This window comes from Brachycentrus maculatus, unplaced genomic scaffold, assembly GCF_059751285.1.
Source record: "Brachycentrus maculatus isolate JH-2025_06_01 unplaced genomic scaffold, ASM5975128v1 h1tg000025l, whole genome shotgun sequence".
Lineage (NCBI taxonomy): Eukaryota > Metazoa > Arthropoda > Insecta > Trichoptera > Brachycentridae > Brachycentrus > Brachycentrus maculatus.
The window spans coordinates 230,903-254,800 of NW_028280779.1; the positions used below are offsets into that span (position 1 = coordinate 230,903).

At 30.7% G+C, this 23,898-nt stretch overlaps 1 protein-coding gene across 1 annotated transcript in view; it reads right to left on the reverse strand.

The window, feature by feature from the left end:
* The window catches only part of LOC148313043 (neurexin 1-like), a 201,086-nt gene that overhangs the window by 129,081 nt on the left and 48,107 nt on the right, over positions 1-23,898 (reverse strand). The window lies entirely within an intron of this gene.

Sequence of the window (23,898 nt, forward strand, 5' to 3'; positions counted from 1 at the left end):
GGTCCATATGACGCATATATTGTACATAATAAAGCATATTTTTTAAAGAAATTAATGTATTACTTAGTAAATACCACTATTTAGTGGTATTTACTAAGTAAAACATTAATAAAAAACGGATAGATTTTACCACAGAGTGACTGCCGAATCAATTAATGAAATCGTTAAAAATACATTATATTACAAATAACAGTATACGAAAAAAACACAGATATTTTTACACATATGCATTATTTTAAATTTTTTATTCTAAATTTGGAGGTAGAGTGTGTAAGCCTCTAACGCAAATATAAATGTATTTTTTCACACTAATAAATAATTGTTTCACTTAAGTAACTCTGGTCACGTTCTTTTCATATAATTAACGTTCAAGTTAATGTTGCATCAATATGATTCAGTGCCCTATGCTAAGAGCATGAAGAAGATTTTTTCAGAAATTTGTGTGAATAAATATTCATCCTCGTACAGAAGCTAGTATGAGAAGGGGATTGCAACTCCGAGTACCCACGAAATTGCTGCTATTTAATTTTTTTATTTTTTTTTTCTAATTTTTTTTCTCTAGTATTAGCTATTTTTTCTTAATTTTTTTTCACCTTTCTAAAAATATTCAACCGATACACGAAATATATCTAACAACCTACGTAAGAAATCTTTTAAAAATGAATCCAATGAGGATGTTCCTTAATGGATAGAATAGTGAAAGTTTCACGAGTCTTTAAAGTGATCCTTTAATTAAATGAATGCCGTGGCGAACTCAAGTTTCCATCTTTCTACGTAAAAAAAACAATAATGGATGTTTAGCCTCACTTTTAACAACTATAATATATTTAAAATTTTAGTCAAGGTAGATATTTAATTAATTATGACACAGTTGTTATTCAATGTTTGTATAATATATGCTTTTTCTCAGCTTAGGTACCCATAATTTATATATAATAACCACTTAAAACTCCCTGTTTCTGTAAGTGAATTGAAAGAGATAAGCTTTGAATGGTCAAAAGAGGAATAATCCTTAACATTGTACAGAGGAAGGCTCTTTACCGATTCCAGGTCCGCATAGTACCCAAATTGCTGGTTGCGATCATTACATTAATTATTATTTATATGAACTTTGTAAACTTTTCGTTTTATGATTAAGCTCCGAAGTTGGACGATTCCGAAAATAAATTTCAGCACAATCCTGAAATAATCCGACCAAGGTTTCCTAACGACTGAAAGCACCTGCCATCGTGTTTGTCTGCGGAGCTAAGGGCAGTTTATTCCCATTTCGGTCCCATTTAATGCCATCGTAATATAAACCGACCTTAATTTTCATTTAGAATTTTGTAACACATGTCATATTAATATAGACCTCGGAGCATTAAACGAGGTTGAAATAAAACAAAACTTTTTTTAATTAATAAAAATGACGCTGAAATGAGAGGTGGAAATGTTTACCCCAAAACTGAAAATGAAAAGTTTGATCTCTTATTTTAACATCATTTTTCATGAAAAAATATATGTGAGTTACAAGATTATTAACCTAACTATGGTAGATGCTCGACTGCAAAACTGGCATCCAGGGTTCAACTCCTGCCAGTTTGCAAAGCAAAATCCAGAAAGATTTATGTTCAAGTTTCCCTAGCCTTACTATCCTACCTGCAGACAAGCTTTTATAAATATAGGCTTTGCGAGTTATTCCTACAAAAAAGAGATAAATCTATAAAATCTTAAGAAAAAAAATTGATTCATAAATCATTATATAGATGTCAATTATATTTTTTTAATTTCCAACAAAAAATGAATGAATGCGTAATTATTGTTGTATAAAAAAAAAACCATTTTAAAGTGTCCATTTAATGAATTGAATAAAACAAAATTTTTAAATCGTAAAGTTTTGTTGTAAGAAAAGTTCCAATATCTTAAAATCCACATTCAAATTTATGTTTTATCTGTTGTTCTCCGTGTAAAAAATACAAAATCTTTCGTCTATAAATTCCATCGCACGGAACAAGGGAGGGAATAGCAGATAAGGGTAGTTGTAACCCCCACACACTCCCTTACAGATGCTGCCTTAACAAAAAACAAGCGCTGTTAGCTCGGTTACATAATACTAATTTTACAACGATATGGTACTGCGGGCGACAGAAACTGAAATAATAGTGAAAATTTATGAACTCCAGATGTATGCAAAATGAAATTACTCACATTTATTGAATGATAGTATTTTTTCTTTGTTTGTGTATTATTTAATTTTTAAATTTAAGAGAAATATTTGTGTGTTTAATTATTCAAACAAATATTTCAATTTCGTACTATTTCTTTGTGCCTAAGCGGCTCATTATTAGAAAATGGTATCATATTGTAGTAAAGTGGGTTTGAACCGAGAAACTGTGACCTTAAAATCCGCGACACTAACCACGGGACCATAACCCGACACATTTATTATACATTCGTAACATGGAAGCTTAGGCATACGACCAGTCATTAGCTAACATATAAACTATTTAAAAAAATTAAAACGTTGTACAATATCAATAAATGAGTTTTATTTCATAACGCACGACTAGTTTCGAAAACTACAGATGTTTTCATCTACACGTGAACAGTAAAATATTAACATGTCATTCTACAAAGTTAATGCCGAATCAATCAATAATATAATTTATATACTGGTCTCTTGCGGAAAATTTATCTTCTAAAAAATCTGGAAATAGCGAAAGTTTTATATACTTTTGAAGTTTTTTTAATCTAAATTGAAAATGACGTCTATCGGAGATAAATTAAAATCAGTTAAATTCATTCAAATTTTAAATCACTACATCTCATTGACGCAGTGTTATGTGGTTCGTTTTTTTTACTAAAAAATCACTTATTCTGACCGCGCGCCCCCGGTAATCGAATACGGGAGGTCGAATATTTTGGCCAAACGCGCTAATCATTTCACTGTAGACAACACACTGTGGACAACATAAAGAATATTGTTAATATTTTTTAGCGCAACATTCCCAAATGTATAAACATCATATATAAATATCTATCATTTTTATATGAAGCAAGATGGATGTCTGAGCATCTTTAGACTAACAACATGGCATTTGATTGAAATAATTCAGGAATTCAGTGTCTGACACAAAAAAGGTTAAAAGTTTATTCTCTTGTTTTGGAAATGGACACGAGGCAGATTTTTTTTTACTTTGCTTAAAATGATAACGAAAACTTTATAAATAGTAAGCAAACACACTGAATGATAAAAGGACTATTAATTAGAAACGCCTATTGAAAGGAAGAAGGTTTTAATTAAAAGGATAAAAATAATATTATATGTACCTACCCTTAGGTTCAAGTAACTCCTACGCAAATACTGATTCAGATCTAATTTGTAATTTCGCTTGCGTTAAAAAAATACAATATTTTGCCATAAGATATGCAAACCAAAGATATTTATTTTTATTTAAAGGCAATCAAAAAAAGTTCTGTAGCTTTAATGTAAGATATATAAATATTGTTTTCATATTACTTTATATTCAAAGAAAGATATTTTTACCAGTGACTGGATTTTTCAACCTGTGGATGATATATCAATCGTTTTTATATTGAAGAAGATGAAACCTGAGCCCCTCAGAATAATCGGCGGGTATTTACGAGGAGAGTATAATTTTGTAAGAGGCGAAGATTGTTTGCAAAGACAGATTTGTGTGGCGTTCTATTCTCTCTGCCTACCCCTGCGGAGAAGCGGCATGCTGGTGTGTTAGTAAGTTTTTAGTTATATTATATATGTTATGATTATTTATAATTATAATATCTTATAAATATTGTATTTGATTCAAGTTTTGTACTGACATTTCTTGGTGGAACTGCATTTTAAATAATTAAAAAAAAAAACAAGGATATAGTTTTTTCCCGATAAATTTTATTCGAACAGCGATCAGGTTTCGTCGTAAGCGATATCATTAGACTGGACATCATCAGACCAAAAATTGCAGTCTGACCTGTGATGTGGCCAACATGATGTCAATCATGTTGGCAACATCACCCAATCGCAGGTCAAATAAAATTTATGTGGAAAAACTATATTGCACCACTCTCCTTATCATTCATCGATCACTTTGCAATACCACTTTGGTATTACACAACGTGAACGATAAATGATAAGGATAGTGTTATATTACCATACCTACCACAAAGTTAACAATGCTTTTATTAGACGAAATTAACTATATTGTTGTTATTCTATTAAATTATAAATATTTTGAGATATATGTATTAATTTTTAAATCAAACATACATTTTTTGAGTCTACTAAGGTGTATTTTATTAAAAAACACATACAAATTAATATTGTGACAATTGTTTGGCCTAGTTATGGCATATTCAAAGGAATGACATTTGTTTAAAAATGCCATAACTAGGCGAAACAACTGTCGCAATATTAATTTTTATGTGTTTTTAAATAAAGTACAACTTAGTAGACTCAAAAAATCTGTGTTTGATTTAAAAATTGATATATAAATTAAAATGGAGTTCTTGAAATTAAACGGCAAATCAATAAATATTTTGTGATAAATTCACAAATTTTATAAGTACGATTATGATATTTCTCTCTTTTATTCCTTGATATGACGTCAAATTGTGAGAGAATAATGAAAAATTCATCTACAACTGTCATAATGTCATTTTATCTTGGGATTCAACTTCAGGAAAGGAGTCAAAGTGTAGTAAAACATCCTTTTGCCAGTAGACAGGATACGTTTTAGGGCTATATTTAACATTAAGGCTCTATTCGGGTTATTGTACGAGGGCGGGCGGAGTCTGCGTGGGCGCGCGGCGTGGGTAGGAATGCAATCGACCAGGATAATTCAATTACCCAGGATCTTGCTACAATTTATGTTACTTCAATTTTTTGAGCTTAGAAAAAGCTTTTCATTTTACCATTAACTTTAAAAATCTTCTCTAGGGACCCGTAATACTAACAGAGTAAAACGTATATAAATCCAGTAAGTTTTTTTTGACTAACTAACTCCGTGGTGTAGTGGTTAACATGTTAAACTACTGTGTAGGAGATCGGGGGTTAAATTCCCAGGGGGGAAGTGAAAATAATATAAGTCAAATAAATATCCATATGCGATTTTACACTCAAATATTTATTCAATATTACCCTGGAGTAGTCCCAAAAGCGCAAGAGTGATCACGTTGCCTTCATGTAAATAACAACCAGGATAACACTGCGTCAAAACGATTCAGTGCTCTATGCACCATTGGGTAAGGATAAGAAGAAAAAAATAGTTGACGATCACGCCGCTTCCCAGCAGGGGTAGGTAAAGAGAATGCATCCATATTTTTCCATTCATGCGAAGACAAGACATCTGTTTTAGCTAGACTTGAGCAATCGAATTAAAAACCGGATTCAAGAATATCTTTTATTAAAGGCACCACTTAATTCGATATTTGGATTCGATTATTTTAAGATAATCAAACAAATCAGTGTACAAATGAGTTTAGTATTATTCTGATATATTTGTCAGATTTACTTAAAACCCATAATCTGGCAATAAATGTAAAAAATAAAAAAAAAATACAAGCTTAAACGGGTTACTAAAAAAGTTTTGCGTAATCATCAGTCTCACCTGTACCTACTCTTAACTGATTGAAATAACATACAAAATATAAGTGGTTAAAAACCATGTAATTCTTTAATAAATTTTCTAGGTTGGCTCAGACATCGTGAAAAATCCGGTTGGCAATACAAAACTTTAAAATACAACCTTTATATTTTTAGTATTCGTGGAAACAAAATGAATAATGTATTTTTATTGTTTACGATCTCTCTCGCTTTTATTTGTTGGATATTTATCTCAGTGCTTTAGGTCTATATTTAAACTACCCATTTTCTGTTATTACTTCAGATGTTCAGAGTAAAAATTAATCATTTTCATACTTTTTTTTAAAAATAAAGCATCAAATTAATAGGTTTTTCTTCGATCATCTAATCATGTACTATAAAATGAGCTGTAACTGGGTTTTCCCATGCCAAGGGCACATTTAACAGTACTACTCTAAAATTATATAAAAAAATGTTATTAATATGCAATCAAGTAAGATATGACCAAATGATGCATTACATTATCTACAATATTTATGAATAGATTTTTTTAAACACCGTTTCGTTATTTAATGACTTTGTGTTTAATGGAAGCAGGTTTTAAAATTTTATAGAATAATAATCAAAGATTTGTTGACCCATATGGTATTTGATAGGTTTTGTTTGATGTACTTACTAAAAAAGATTCTTAAATATAAAAATAAAATACTTGAAGACCATTTTTTTGGGTTTATAAATGTGAACACGTGTAGTTTTGAGAACTACAGATATAATCATATTATATATTTACAGATATTATATATATTAGCAATGTAAGCGCCATTTATTGGCGGCATCTTTCTTCAAGCGGCATTTTGAATGTTTCCGATTGCAGTGTTGTGTCATAGATTTTAAATATTTTCATTACTTCTAAAGCACTGTGAAATTATACTCATAATAAATGTGTGGTGTTTATTTTTTTATTTTCCATTTTACCAGACTGAACCACGATAGCACGCGGCAGGGTATTTCAAACCACTGTATTTCAAACCATTGTGTTTTATCGGTTGAGTATATAATGACTCAAACCATTTTCCCTTAAAATTTTCCATTCGAAGCCATCAATATTTCCACGAGATTATACTAAAAGTCAATTTTCATTACAATTTTCATCATAAATATTTATAAAAAAAGATAATATCTGTAAGAAGTTTGGAGGGGTTTTATAAACTGCTGAGGGAATTATTGTCAAATTTGTAAGTTTTATTATTTATAAGTGCTCTAAAAATGTACTTTTTCCAAGAATTTATCACGAAACTCCTTTTCAAAATTTGGTAATCGAAACCACTCCAAAAATATCCCTAGACATCAAACTTTACAGGAAAGCGAGATGAGAAAGCATATTACCGTAAACATGTCAAACCCAATTGGGAATAACACTTTTTAGGTATCGTAATAAATGTATTATTCTTTTTTATCAATATCTTAACAAAGATGAATAAATAATATGGAAGTCTGGGTATTTACAGGATTTCAAAGGCTATTTTAAATAATAAATGAAACCACGCTACTCAAATGTCATAAGGTGAATTTATATCCTTCAATTAGCAGCGTATGATGATGTGGTTGGTGTCAATCAGGGGTAGAACGGTAATAGATATTACAGTGTAAAAAGTGATCACTTAAACAAGCCTATGACTTTTATATTATTTTTCATCTGTTTTACGATATCGATTTAAAAATAAATGAGAAAAAACAGATTTGTCATTAAAGATTTGGCCACATACAAAATATTGTGTTTTATCATTAATTGATTCGGCAGTGACTTCAGTTCGAGCACCTTGTTTGAAAATGATGCGGAATGCATCAAAACACGTGTCACAATAGACTTTAAGAAATAGTGATATTTACCTAGGTAATTATTTCTGCGCTTCAAGTACAAGTCCAGCAAATATTCAATAATTATTACTGTTAAAAACGCCCCCCGAAAAAAAACCATATCCAGCATGGTAGCCAAATGTGCCCATAACATATCATACTTCATTAATTACTACATATTATTACCAAATATAATTAATATTAATAATTATTACATTAATTATTAATATAATTTATATTTGAAGAACTAACTTTGTGATTTTCATTTTACAATTAAAATGTAACTTTGTTTTAAAATCACTATAAACATTTTATTATAACTTAATTATAATGTCTACGGTTTCGAAGCTAACCGCTTCTTTATCAATACTGATAAATCAGTCTTGATAAAAAAGCGGTTAGCTTCGAAACCGGTAGACATTTTGATTAAGATATAACATAATATTTATAGTGGTTTTGAAACAAGTTACATTTTAATTATTATCAATTATTAAATTTGTTAATTCGTCCAAAACTGCTTTCAACAGGATTATTTAATATCAAATTTATTTTTTGGGTATTCTTATTTATGGTTAGACACTTTGGCCATCGATCGTTTGTACTTGCTTATCTTACTTACTGTTTAAAATCCGGGAAATTCTCTTTTAATTAATGATACCTACGTCAACTTGATTTGGAAATTATCGTTTGTTCTCAAGGCACTAAATAACTCAAGATACAATCTGCTGAATTCAAAATGAGTTTCCAATCTTCGAATCGTGATTACACAGTAAGGATTTATTTGTAATTAGATTAGTCTCCATTGGTGATTTTGTAGGCTCAAGTGTGAAGGATAATCCTCGCGATATTTGATTTGTACACCCTTAAAATACTTAGAACTGGGGTTGGAACTTTGAAGTAGGTGGCGTATAGTTGAAGTGTAATTTAATAACACCTCATCCTGAGCTTTGTTCAGCTTCCAGTCCTTGACGTAATTTTACGAATATAAAGCACATTTATGTATGTACCCATTTACAAACGTTAACAAATTAATTTGTTGAAAGTTTAAGTTAATTTTGTATTAGTTTTATTTAATCTACATGTATATTTTGAGCCACGGAAAATTCTAAGGTTGCCTTTAAAAATATTAAACCTTGTTTTTATGTCTAAACGGACATAAAGAGAAAATGTTCCGTATGAAATTTACTTCAAAACATTATTACAAAATATTACATTTATTAGAGTTTACATGAGTATATTTTTCTATACGAGGACATTTCTTAGATGAATTGAATTTATATATTGAAATAATTACTTTATGCCTATTTCCATTTTAACCGAAAGTAAGAGTAGGTACTGAAAACTATATCAAGTACAAATTGGAAGTTATGTTGTATTTTGTTTATATTGAATTTTCAAAAAAACATTTGTAAAAGTAATACTTATATTTTTCTATTATCTTTTATTTTTAAGACAAGCAAGTGCGTTAATCGTCAAGTTGGCAAGCCTTCATGTTGGCGCGCTGTCATAGTCATTGCGCGCTATGTGTACTGAAGATTTCAGACAAGATTTTAGATACCTACTACTTTAAATCTTAAGGACTTTGAATTCATTTTTTTGAATTCTGAAACTAATATTGTTTATAAAACACAATGTAACGTCCGATTCGTGTTGTTAAACGTCTCATTCGATTTATATGACATATAATTTGGTTTGTGAATCTTGCAATTTCAAGTAACAATCCTGTAGTTAAGGTCAATTTAACATATTATTTTTTGACATCTCATCAAAGATAAAGAAGAATATGGAAGTCTGGCCACTTACGGAGCTGATGACCGTCATAGGTTGGTTTAAGTGTTCACTTTACACGCGTGTAACATTCACCAATTTTACTCATCATTGTCAACCGCACTACTCAAATTCTTGGAACTTCTATATATATGAACCAATTTAGAAACCTTATTCTTGAATCACTTGAACTTTATTAGAAACTACCATTGGTAAGGTGAAAAGAAGGTTTATATTGAGCAGAAACTCTTATATTAGTATGTGAGATCCGAATCCTGGATTACTCAATTTAACAGTTTATATAAGGTTGTTACTTTGTTTAAAATTTGACAGATGAAAAGGGTGTAATATAACATTGCGATTTACTAAACTTAATTTTATTTGACATTTCTAAAGCTTAAAAACTATTACATCGTGTTTTATTTGACAGATAATAATGGAGTTTATAAAACAATATTCTGATTTACAATAAAATATTTGAATATTCAAAGTTTTAAAAATCAATTTTCAATCGGTATGCGTCCGCGAGTCTATTTGAGAAACAAAACGTAAATAAAACTTAAGCTGAATTTAACAGTTTACGTATATATGGTAATTTACTTCATGTTATATTTGACAGATAATAATGGGGTTTTCAATACAATATTTTGAATTAAAATTGTATAATTTGATATTTAAAGGTTGATATATTATTTCTCAACCGGTATACGTCCACGAGTCTTGTGAAGTTACAAAACGTAAGTAAAACTTAAGGTGAATTTAAAAGTAAACGTACTCGTATATGATTTACTTCGTGTTATATATCGGGTTTATAAAACAATATCTGATATATAATTGTGTCGGGTTGTGGTCCCGTGGTTAGTTTCGCGGACTCTTAAGTTAGAGTTTCTCAGTTCGAACCACATTTTGATACCTATTTCTAATAATGAGTCGCTAAGGCTCACAGAAATAGTATGAAATTGAAGTATTTTTGTAAATAATAAAAACAAAATTATTCTCTAGACAAAAAAACTAAAGGTTTAAAAATTAATTCTCAATCGGTATGCGTCCGCGAGTCTTGTTAAGTTACAAAACGTAAGTAATATTTAAGGTGAATTTACAGTACACGTATATAATTTACGTCGTGTTATATTGGACAGATAATGATGGCGTACAAATACGATATGATGATTAATGAGCAACTCATGCATATTGGATAGGATGTCCAGTGTAATTTAACGCCTTTTTACGTTAGTAATAATAGTTCTTACATATCATGCCGCGATGGAAACTCGACCCAAATCTTGAGAAATAATTTCCTGACCATATTAATGGAAATATGGATTTTCAAAGTCCATTATCGAATACTCATCAAACAGAAAAAGGATATTTTGCTATCTCTTTGAATGTTTGCGTTTGCGTAATACAATCTGTTTTTTATAATTCGCCAAAAAGATGGGAAAAGTTGCTTTAAATTATATATGTATATATGTATATATATATATATATATATATATATATATATATATATATATATATATATATATATATATATATATATATATATATATATATATATATATATATATATATATATATATATATATATATATATATATATATATATATATATATATATATATATATATATATATACACATATCGCTCACTCCTTTCAAGAACGTCATAAATCAAAAAACTTGATCTTTACTTTCAGAAGAGCGTTTTTAAAGTTTAAAAATATAATACAATGTATTAAAAATAAATATCAAGCCACTTACTGAACTTTTTACGGTGCAACAGATCTTTTAAGGTAAAACCTGAAGGTTTTTTCTACATTTGAAAAATATTAGTATTTTTAAAAAAATAATTAAACAATACCTTTTCTTCAAAATGCAAAAACAACACTTTCTGCCCTGTAGCGGGTAAATATTAAGTTAAAAATGTGCCCCTTTTGCTGGGATATAGTACATTTTCTGGGCATTTGGAAAACATGCACAACTGAAAATTGACGATTTTTGATTTATGACGTTCTCGAAAGGAGTAGGCGATATGTATATATATATATATATATATATATATATATATATATATATATATATATATATATATATATATATATATATATATATATACATGTGTGTTTAAGAATATTGTGCAATAATTTTTAATGTTATCTCATATTGCATTTCCGTTTGTAATCTACTAGTGCAGTAACTAGAAACAGACCCCACAATTGCAACTGGAGTCGACTTTGTAATTACGTACGTAACAAATCCTGAGCAATTTTGACCTCTCCGGTTATGCTGCCAGAGACCATATTCGCACAATGAAACCAAATGAACACTGAGTCATTTTAGTTATCATACCGTTGCGATGCAGAATGCAGCGACGCGGGGTTTAGGAAGTTTGGAGAGCGCAGAAGTGTCGGCAAATTGCATTCATTAATGCGCTGACGTCGCAAATGCATTTTGCAGTAAGTTATCACGTTCCAACAGGGTTAATATATTCACCCCAAAAATATAAATTATAATTATATTATTTTTCGACATCTCAACAAAGATGTAGAAGAAGTTTCATCTCTCTAATTTCGATTTAAAAACTATGTTTCAAAATTGGATCATATATTTAGAACATCCAAGAATTTGAGTAGTGTCAATCATGGGTAGAATTGGTGAATGTTACACGTGTGTAATGTCTTAAACTCTTAAACCAGCCTGTGACGGTTGTAAGCCCCGATGCCGAGACTTCCATATTTTTCTACATCTTTATGGAGATGTTAAAAAAATTATAAGAAAAATAACTCCTTTAATTGGAGATAATCCAGATTCGTGAATAAGTATTTAGACACACTCAAAATGTATTTAAATTTTTGGGGATGTGTGGTGACGATGAAGAGGACGGTCGTGTTGAATAGGTATTTATTTATCAATAAATGCTACATGAAACGGTACGGCGTAGCGGTGGCGTAGCGAAGCGTGACGGGGTCGAATTGACGTGGTTGTAGCGTTGCCGTAGATGGACTGTCGAGCTGGCTGGAGTATCTTCTGGATGTTGACGAGGGTGCTGGACTGGAGATCGTAGCGAGGTCTTGATGCGGCGGTCTCGTGACGGTGGGACTGGAGATCGTAGCGAGGTCTTGATGCGGCGGTCTCGTGATGGCGTCGGTGTTACTTGGCGGATTCCCGGCGGAGGATTGAGATGTCGGTCGTAGTAGCTGCGTTCCCGGCGGAGGAATGAGATGTCGGTCGTCGTAGTCGCGATTCCGGTGGAGGAATGAGATAGGGGGTTCGAGGCTGTTTCTCTTTTATATCGTTTGGGAACCTATTGTTCCTTTGTCTTTAAAGTGCTAGTCACAATAAAATGCAATGGGACGTGTGCACTTCTTTTGTTCCCGGTCACTGACTCCTTTTATGTACTTAGTTGCAGTTTTTGGATTCTGAGAATTTGCTATTGTTTAGCGGTTTATTGGCCGCTACAAATTATATTTTTACGTTTAGCTACATTCTAATTATATCTTGTTAATTTTATACATGACAGTCTGGGGCAATCACAGAGCTGACGATCCTTTATTGGCTGGTATTATAAATCACTTAATTAAATAAATAAAATATGTGGTAGTTTTAGAAAAAAAAATAGTAGTGTGGTTGTCAATCATGGGTAGAATGGTGAATATTGCATGTTTACAGATATAAAATTTTCACAATTAATTTTCGGAAACACATCTTATAAGATATGGTAAACATTAAATAAATGACACCTATTAAACTCTGCCGTTTTCGTAAATTCATTTTTCCCCACTGACTTTGATGGCGTGTGGGCACCATGACATAAAAACTCCCATTAATGACTACGTTTAAACAGTTTAAGTCAGTTCTAGGCGCCAGAGCTGACGTCAGTATCTGACTCAATGTAAATCCGCCTCAAAGCTTTCAGTATACAAGCTTTACCTTGAAAATGAAAAATCATCTTCTCTGATAGTTAATAACTCTCATTAATCTTGGGTAAGGAAACAAGGTTTCCAAGGCACCTTAACCTTTTCCGTACTGATCATCCAAAAATTACATTTGATCCGAAGAGGGGTACCAAAAGACCCTAGTTTATATTTGTATGGAAATCGTAGTACACAGCTCGCAACAAGTATTAACTCACCGCCAACTGAGTCATAGGAACACTACGTCCGTGCCAACGCGTCGTCATGCGGCGACTGAGTGCGAGTAGCGGAATTTGAATATCGAAACACTTGATTAAACAAAACCCATGTAGTTAAGTTGTCTCACTCTCTCGTTATGGTAGTACTACATTTATTAGTGTGAAATAAATAACATGTCACTACCAGACAACAAATAGATGTGCTAATATAAAAGTACCTACTTAGATTTCGCGGTGCCGAATGATAAAAAAAAAATATTTTAAAACATTTAACAATTTGATTTAATACAAATATTTATTTTCTGGATTCATGGTGAATTAGTCACTACGCTCAACTACCATACTGGTGGTTCCGGGATCGATTCCCATTGGGGTTTAAAATAAATATACTTATAAGTGAAATTTTTCACTCTAATATTTATTCAATATTACCCTGGACTGGTACCCGAAAAGGAGGGCTGATCACCTTTCCTTCATGTATCAACTATCAAGATAACACCGCGTTTATCTGATGCAGAGTGCCCTATGTACCATTGAGTGCGGATAAAGGTTGAAAAAAATTAAAATTACAATAATTTGCAGTAAGTAGATCTTGTAATACTAAATTTATCGAATTGAAATTCATATACGGGGGATTTCAATGCCCCTGTTACATCAGACTGGGTTAAAACCCAAATTAAATTCATACAGACAAAACATTGCCCTAATTAGAACAAATCATTTAATTCCGGGAGCAAGAGGATACTTCCTTGTTATGACCGGATGTGATGACCTAGTTACAAAACCCTCATTTTAATGAATACGCTCGAAAAAACCGCAATTTATAACTTTTAAAGCGGCGGATCCATCCCACTTAGATTAGTTCGGATTTAACCTGGAAAAGCAAAGGGCAGAGCCAGCGGTCCCTAATAGTTGGTGTCGCCGGAGCCTTCGCGTAATGAGATTCTCAAACTTTTTGAATATCCGTCAGACTGAAGTGTGAAGTTTCAGACCGGATTTATTGTTAGTTTTAGTCTGGAGCAGACACGGAAATTACGAAAGTTGCCCACGGTATATTACTCGTGTTTCCGCTTGTTATTCAAAATATTCGTTAATAATATAAATTAAGCAAATATATAACCGAAATACGACATATTTTAAAAGTTTTGTCCGCCTCCGTAGTGTAATGGTCAGCACGCTTGGTTACCGTTCTGGAGGTCCCGGGCTCGATTCCTAGGGGGGGTCAAATAAATAAAAGTGATTTTTTCATTTAAATATTTATTTAATATTACCCTGGATTGGTACCTGAAGCGGAGGGCTGATCACCTTTCCTTGATGTGTAAACGATCAAGATAACTCTGCGTTTATATGACGCAGTGCCTTATGCACCATTGGGGTGCGGATAAGGGTTTTATTATTATTTATTTTTTTAAGTTCTCTTTTTTAATTTAAAGAATTATAAAATTCTGAACATCCCAGTGTTTTCGACCTGGTGTTTGGCTGGCTTAAGTATTCACTCCAAAAACATATCAATATTAAAGGTATCTTATCTTGAAATATCTTGCGAGTGTTTTTGCCTAGAATTTTCACTCATGAATCAAATGCAATTATAGTAACTTTAAACATAACACGAGTAGGCATAGGCTATAAAACTTATAAAGTTGAAACCTGAGTAGTGACATGATAAACGGTGTTGCATAAACCGTAGATAGATTTCAGAGTCACTTGGACAGTAGGTAATTACATTTTTTTTTTGATATATCTGGGTATACTTCTTCAGGCTGTTGCAAACTCAATCGCGGAACGTCATGAGATGGATCATATATCTTTGACTTCCAAAATTTTCTAAAATGTGGTTGCAAATTATGGGTAGAATGGTCTTCAAACCCTTATCCACACCCAATGGTGCATAGGGCACTGCATTATATAAACGCAGTGTTTTATCTTGATCGTTAACACATGAAGGAAAGGTGATCAGTCCTCCGCTTCTGGTACCAGTCTAGGGTAATATAAAATAAATATTATAGTGTAAAACCACTAGTATTTATTTTAACCCCCCTGGGAATCGAACCCGGGACTTCCAGCATGGAAGCTAAACATGCTAACCATTACACCACGGAGGCGGACCATGGGTTTACAATATACAAAAATATACTATTGAAGCATATTGTAACAATTTAAAACCAAAAAATTAAGTGTAAAAATAAGTTCATTAATTGATTCGGCAGTCACTTTGTGGTAAAATCTATCCATTTTTAATTAATGTTTTACTAAGTAAATACCACTATTTCTTAAAATCTACTGTGACACGTGTTTCGATGCATTCCGCATCATTTGGTGTTTGAAAATGACGCGGAATGCATCGAAACACGTGTCAAAGTAGATTTTAAAAAATTGTGGTATTTACTAAGTAAAACATTAATTAATAATGTAAAAATAAGATTAAATGTTCAAAAAATAAGAAATTATGTTATACTCGTAATATGCTATGGATGTGATAAATATCTGCGTCATAAAATGTAAAAACATATTCATGTTTATAATTTCACGCGGTTTATGGGTACACTTTTGTGAAATATTGTATAGATTTTTAATATTAGATTAGTTTTAAGTATAGTCCTTAAATTACAGGTCAAAAATAATACAATTCGCGTTTTTACACATACATATGTAAATGTAGTATGTCTAGAGGTGTTTATTTATTATTTATTACTGCTTGGCACATATCGCTCACTCCTTTCAAGAACGTCATAAATCAAAAAACTTGATTTTTCGAGAGAACGTTTTTAAAGTTTAAAAAGAAATCACAATGTATTAAAAATAAACAGGAAGCCACTTATTGAACTTTTTACTGTGCAATTGATCTTTTTAGGTAAAACCTGAAGGTTTTTTCTCCATTTGAATAATATTAAGTATATTTAAAAAAAATAATTAAACAATACCTTTTCATCAAAATGCAAAAACAACATTTTCTGCCCTGTAGTGGGTAAATATAAAGTTAAAAATATGCCGCTTTTGCTGGTATATAGTACATTTTCTGGGCATTCCGAAAACATGCACAACTCAAAATTCACGAATTTTGATTTATGACGTTCTTGAAAGGAGTGAGCGATATATGTATACGGTTTTTTACACGATTAAATCTGTAATGCAAATTTTAATATTATATATTTTTTACGAAACATATCTGAGATCCTCAAACTTTTATAAATGGGTACCATAAAAATATAATTAAATTAAAATACGACATTTTACTGGTTTGCTATATGTACTCATAAAAATGAAATATTTTGTAATTGAAATCATAAAAACGCCACTGATATTTTTACTGGTAATAGTGAACTAACTAATTTACCATAACACCGCTTATCCGCAGGGGTTGGCAGAGAGAATAGAACGCTACACCTCTGCAAACAATCTTCGCCTCTTCTACATTCATAAATCTCCTCAAACATACCCGCTGATTATTTCGACTCCTGACCTGACCACATTAAAGTATTTGAAATTATTGATCATACCAAGTTTTCCTTGGTCTTTCTCTGCTTCTATTAACAACATTCGCCTCGTTAATATGTTTTACAGTTCTTTCTTCACTCATTGGATTCACATGGCCAAACAATCTCAAAACATCTATAAAAAAATTCAATGTTTAAGTCAACCGTGCGTCTTTTCCTTAAATCACATTTTGGACTATTATTTTTTGACATCTCATCAAAGATGAAGAAGAATATGGAAGTCTGGGCATTTACGGGGCTGACGACCGTCATAGGCTGGTTTAAGTGATCACTTTACACACGTGTAACATTCACCAATTCTACCCATTATTGACAACCACACTACTCAATTCTTGGAAGTTCTTTATATAATATATGAACCAATTTTGAAACATTATTCTTGAATCACTAGAACTTCACTAGAGACATCTATTGATGAGATGAAAAGAAGCTTTTTATTTTGCAGAAAATCTTTTATTAGCACATGAGGTCCGAATCCTGGATTACAATCATACACACGAGAAACGCCAGAAAATATCATTTTGATTTTTATTATTTAAGCTTATAATTTGATCAGATAATTTATTTACAACATTTTGACTGTGTCCAAATATTTGCTCAGAAAATAGTTCAAAATTCGAACAGCTTTCATACATCGTGAAATCGGTTATTTAACGTTTTCAATATTCAAAATGTTCATTTCTTTATGTTAGTAAATTGATTCTATTTGCCAAGGTATTCGCAGGTCAGAAAAACCTCAGCCCACGAACAATAAGTTTGTATTATTTATTTATTTAAAAAAAAGAGAAATATTTTTTTTTTTATTATTTACTAAAATATTTCAATTTCATAATATTCCTGTGAGCCAAAGCGGCTCATTAGAAATAGGTATCAAATGGTAGAGTGGGTTCGAACCGAGAAACTCTGACTTAAGAGTCCGCGATACTAACCATGGGACCACAACCCTAAACATTGTTTCGTCATTAACTTTGTGGAGTGACATGTTGATATATTTTTTAATTAAACACTTGAATATATCACTTTAATGAGTTTTATTTATATATACGACTAGTTTCAAAAACTTAATTAAAACTAATTTAGTTTTAATTTGTACCAGAAGATGAAAACATCTGTAAGTTTTTGAAACTAGTCGTATATATAAATAAAACTCATTAAAGTGTTATATTCAAGTGCTTAATAAAAAAAAATCAATAATTTTGTAGACCATAGGCGAACCCCGATAAAGCAATCGTCACTGAAATAACTCGACAAACGAAATCAGATAAACTGTAAACTGTCCTTGAAAAGTAGTAGAGTGTCGTGCGAACAAACTTTCTGTTTATGACTTCCAGCCGAATTAAGGAATTTGTCATTTCGCCCAATCAACAGGTACCGATCGCGTGCTCATTTTTTCCGAAATTTCTAGGTTATAGTTCGCGGCGGTGATTAACTTGATATTTTGATAATTGAAAACGTCGCTGTTCTTACTAAAAAGTACAAAATATAACGAAAGTTGACAGTGACGGATTGAGGCAGACACTTGAAAAATCGCGTTCGAATATACGCAATCCCTGACCATATTTTTGTAGCCTTATTTAGAACACTACATATCGTAGTCGCACAGGAGAAAACGACCATTTAACAAAGCGTAAAATATTCAGGACGGCCATTTAAGTCACTTTTGCTTGGCAATAAAATAAACATCAATGCGGTTAGTCATTTTTAACAAGTCAATATATTATACTTCCATGTTTAAAATCCTTTGAGATTTTTTCCAGGGCAATATTAAGCTAGTAAGTTATCAAATAGTCAATGATCACGTTTTTGTAAAAAAATGCCCTTATCACTTTCTCCTGTGTGACAACGATATAGTTGTTCAGTTTAATAAGAACGAGTTTTATAAATATTTTTTTTTCTGTACGGTAATCAAACATACGAATCACGATACTTCTGTCTTTTTTTGTATGAACCTTAAAACAATAAAAAAACGTATGTAAAAAGAACTCGGCTTGGTGGGTTTAAAGAAATTGTGTTTATGAATTTTTATGAATTTATGTATGTGTTTGACGTTCTATGAGTTCGGTTCAATTATTTATTTTGAAAATTTCTGAAACAATAAACAGGTTATACAAAATATAATTATATTATTAAAAAAAATTATTTGTGACAAATGTGATTGCAATAATTTGGCCAACGATTGTAAATACTAACCTTTTAAATTTTGTAATTGTTTATCCAGTAGTTATGATTAATGATGTCAATAAAATAGTCTGATAACGTTAATTTTTTAAGCCAGATAATTCTCTTTTTCGACTCTTTCATAAATAACTAAATTTGGTAAAAAATAAAACCATTTTATGTACTTTTTAAAAAAATCAATAAATTAAATAAAAAAATGTTTGTACTATTTAAACAAATTTTAATTTGAAAAATAAAACCATTTAATTTCCTTTTTAAATAATGATTAAATTGGATGGTGTATATAATATGGTAAAAAATAAACACTTATAAGACCGTTTTTTTTGTTTGTTAATGTGAACACGACTGGTTTCGAAAACTATTCTCAAAAGATATTCTCATCAATTGGTAAAATATGAGATCACATTACAGATGTTCTCATCAAATTAATGAGAACATCTGTAGTTCTCAAAACTAGTCGTATTTACATTAATTAACTGAAAAATTGATCTTATACAAGTGTTGAATCTTAATATTTAAATCATGATCTTTTTCCATAATGGTAGTTCTAAATCAATAAATAATATAATCGATGCTTACGTTTAAGTTCTAATTGCAATATTTTTATAATAAGTTTATTACATAAATAAAAGAAAAATACATCACATATTTTTTTGGAGAGTTAGTGACAACAATACACCCTTCACAGTTTTCAAATAAATTTTATTATACAATCACACCGAATGAATCCCATTTCTCTCTAGCAAACCATGTAAAAATCCAAACAAGAATTTCGCGAATGTTATTTTACTAAATCATCCCCAATACAATAAAAGTCTTCATAAGAGTGCCTTTTCAGGCGCCTGAAAAAGCGACCGTGCGGATTTTGTAAACGAATTCATCTCAGCTGCGTCCTTTATTAAAAACGTGAGATTTCTCAACAATGAAACCCAACTTTTTAACTTCATACACGATATAAATAAACTCTAAGAAGTTCTGTAAATAGCAAGACGAAACGCTAAAGACGTAAAGATTTTTATAAAAGAAATATATTTCATTTAACAAACATATATCAATACACCTTTCTTAATTTTATAAAAAAACGATCATTTCAGCCATGCATCTGCCGGATATTCGTCTCAAAGATCGTTTTACGACTGCGTCAGTCCATTTTTATCCTTCTTTTGCCAACTCCATACTTTAAATCGTATATTAGGGTTGTTATTAGGACTCCACTTTTTGTGAATTTAAATCCATTATGTAATTTTTTTATACTGTACAATTTTTGAGAATTGAAGTAGTCGTTTTTATTTTAAAAAATCATTAGCATCATTTTTATGCTAGAAATCTACACACAACCCTACATTATTTCCTAATTTCAATATACAAATATTCATAACATTACATTTACAATAGACAATTTAAAATTATATATTTGAATTTTTAGCGACTTAAAAAAACCAGGATATTTAATATTTTGTAATTTTTGATTTTTATTTGAAATAATATATTTATCTAACGGAGTAAACAAAAACATATAACGCGTATATTGTCGTTTTTTTATACTGTTATTCATGAATAACGATATTATCACAAGCTCAGATAAATAACTAAAGAAAATACAGTAAATAGTAATACAATAAAAATACCGCCCATCTTTGATGTTTCGGAGAGCTTTTCTTACGATTTGTACAGACAAAGGAAGTTTATTGGGTCGGGAGCTTTGGATATATGTGAGTGGGTACATGTATTAAGAATAATAAGGAGAGCTTTTACCGAGTAGCAGTACTTATAAATCAGAGTATTATCGATGATGAAGACATTTTGGGAATGAAACGAAATCCTTTTGTGAAATTTTATAGGCATTTTTCTTATTCAAACGTTTTATGTTACAAAGAAGAACTACATTTCCAATGATATAAACGCTTTTATTGTGTTTTAAATAATATTTTAATGATAAAAAAGCTTAACTGGCAGTAAAAATCAGAGTTCTGGTACCAAACTTAATGCATGGAAGTGAAGCATGGAGTTTATTATTTTTTTTTTTATTATTTATTTATTTATTATATATATTGATAAAATTAATAAAGGTGTTGTTTGCATGCTGTGGTATTGTTTGCATGCTATGTTAGTGATTGTCCTGACGAAGAGACGGGTACGTCTCGAAACCGGTAGACGTAAAAATCTCGGTAAGTTGTTAAACACTAATTTTATCAACATTTTTGTAAAAAAATAAATAAGTAAAAATGACTAACCACAAAGTAAATGCTTTAAATATTAATAATATTGAGAATATAATAAAGGTGTGTTGAGATGGTTCAGATATATCGATTAAATGAGTAAAGAAAGAATAGTAAAACAAATGTTTAAGGTGAATGTGGTTCGTAATTGAAGCAGACGAAGACCGAAGAATACTTGGCATGTACAAGTATTTCAATAACTTGAAAATGCTCAGGTCAGGTGATATGAGAAGATGCATGCATGTGGTGGAGGAGAAGTTTCTTTGCAAAGACAGATTGGTATGGTTTTCTATTCTCCCTGCCTACCCCTATGGGGAAACGACGTGATGGTTACTTATTTAGTTATAATATGAAACAATATATTTTTTTTATTATTGTGAATGCTATTTCGGTGATGATTCTGAAAAGATTGTCAATTCGAGAATGCTATATATAAAAATACATAAATAGAATAGGTTTTATATATTAAAAGCATTGTTAAAATTTGTGATATTCATCGTTCATTTTTCATTAATTGATTTGGCAGTTACTTTGTGATAAAATCTATCCATTTTGAATTCATGTTTTACTAAGTAAATACATACCACTATTTCTTAAAATCTACTGTGACACGTGTTTCGATGCATTCCGCATCATTTTCAAACACAGTATGAAATGATGCATCGAAACACGTGTCACAGTAGATTTTAAGAAATAGTGGTATTTACTAAGTAAAATATTAATTAAAAAAATCATCGTTCGCTTTGTGTAATACCACTTTGATTAACACTAATTCTCTTTTTCATTTTGAAAAAAATATTTTGTACTAATTTCAGACCGTAATAATTTAATTTTAATGACCCGATGATGGTTTATTGATCATTGATTTGTTTAATGATTATTCCTGAACCTGTAGTCACGAATTCGTGTTTATTAAAAAGGTATTATACAAAGTGAACGATGAATGATAAGGAGAGTGTTAAATAAAATAGGCGTTAAAACGCCTACCCCTGCGGGGAAGCGGGGTAGTGGTTAGTTAGTTTTTTTTTGGTTGGTATTTTTAAATTAAACGACTTCTTTAACTTTTATTTTTCGTATAATTTTTTGACATCTCATCAAACATGAAGAAGAATATGGAAGTATGGGCATTTACGGGGCAGTCCATGTCACAAGAGACGGATAATGGGACAGACAGATCCTCGGATCTATAAGGATAAAGAAGAAGAAGTTTATATTATTTTTTGACATCTCATCAAATATGAAGAATATGTAAGGCTGACGACCGTCATAGGCTGGTTTTAGTGATCACTTTACACACGTGTAACATTTACCAATTCTACCCATTATTGACAACCGCACTTCTCAAATTATTGGATATTCTATATATGTATATATGAACCAATTTAGAAACCTTGTTCTTGAATCACTAGAAACATCTATTGGTGAGATGTTAAAAGCTTTTTACTAAGCAGAAACTCTTGAACTCAGAAATTAGTATGTGAGGTCCGAATTCTGGATTATAATCACACACATGAGAAACGCCAGAAAATATCATTTTTATTTTTATTATTTAAGCTTATAATTAGACCAGATAATTTATTTACAACATGTTGAGTGTGTCCAAATACTTGTTCACAAAATCTAGATTATCTCCAATTACAGGAGTTATTATATATTATATTATTTATAATATTATATATTATATTTTCAACCTCAAAAACACATTACCTAATAGGTATAAATTATTAATAACGCAATTTATTCCTCTTACGTGAGCGGTCGTCAGCCTCGTATCTCTTCTACCATCTGTTTAAAGGTCTGAAGTTTTCAGAAGTTTTTAAAAAGTCAATTTGAATCGTAGGCCACGTCTTGCAGGTCCCTAACTCACCCCACAGAAGGGTGGAACATGAAAAACTGCCTCCGCTTCGAGCAGCCCGCATTCGATTTCGCTGTCGTAGACATTTTCTTTTCATAAATTAGACTGTGTATGGTCACTGGATAAAGACATTATTTTCTGGCGCAAATGGAATGGATATAATATAATACGTTTGATATTAGTTTATAAACTTATTAGATTTGATATCTTTATAAAATTAATTAACTTTGTTTTCACCACTTTTTTTATTATTACAATTTTACCTACCGGTTTTGACAATACCTTGTTATCATCAGGGTTTATTTTTTAATCAAAAACATAAAAATACTCTCATCAAAAACTTCCACACACTCCATAAAAATCCTAAATGTTTTATGGAGTGTATGGAAGTTTTTGGTGAGAGTATAATGTTTTTTTTTTTAAATATTTAAAACCCTGATGATGACAAGGTATTGTCTAAACCGGTAGGTTAAATTGTATCAATAAAAAAGTGATGAAACCAAAGTTAATTAATTTTATGAAGATATTATAAAATGTGCCACAAAGTATCTGCGGAAAACATTTAAGAAATTATTAGATTTAAGTTTTGCTTTGACATTTATTGTTAGATTTGCATTTTTTATAATAAAAATTGATACCTATTTCTAATAATGAGCCGCTTAAGCTTTTGTTTAACGTTTATTATCAAGCTTTTAATTGAACCCACATATGTGGACGGAATTTTGGCGTTCAGAATTTGCTAAGTATGCATAAAGCTTATTTTTTAAATAAACGTATTAGAGTTCATTGAGGATTTAGTTCACATATACTTTTCAG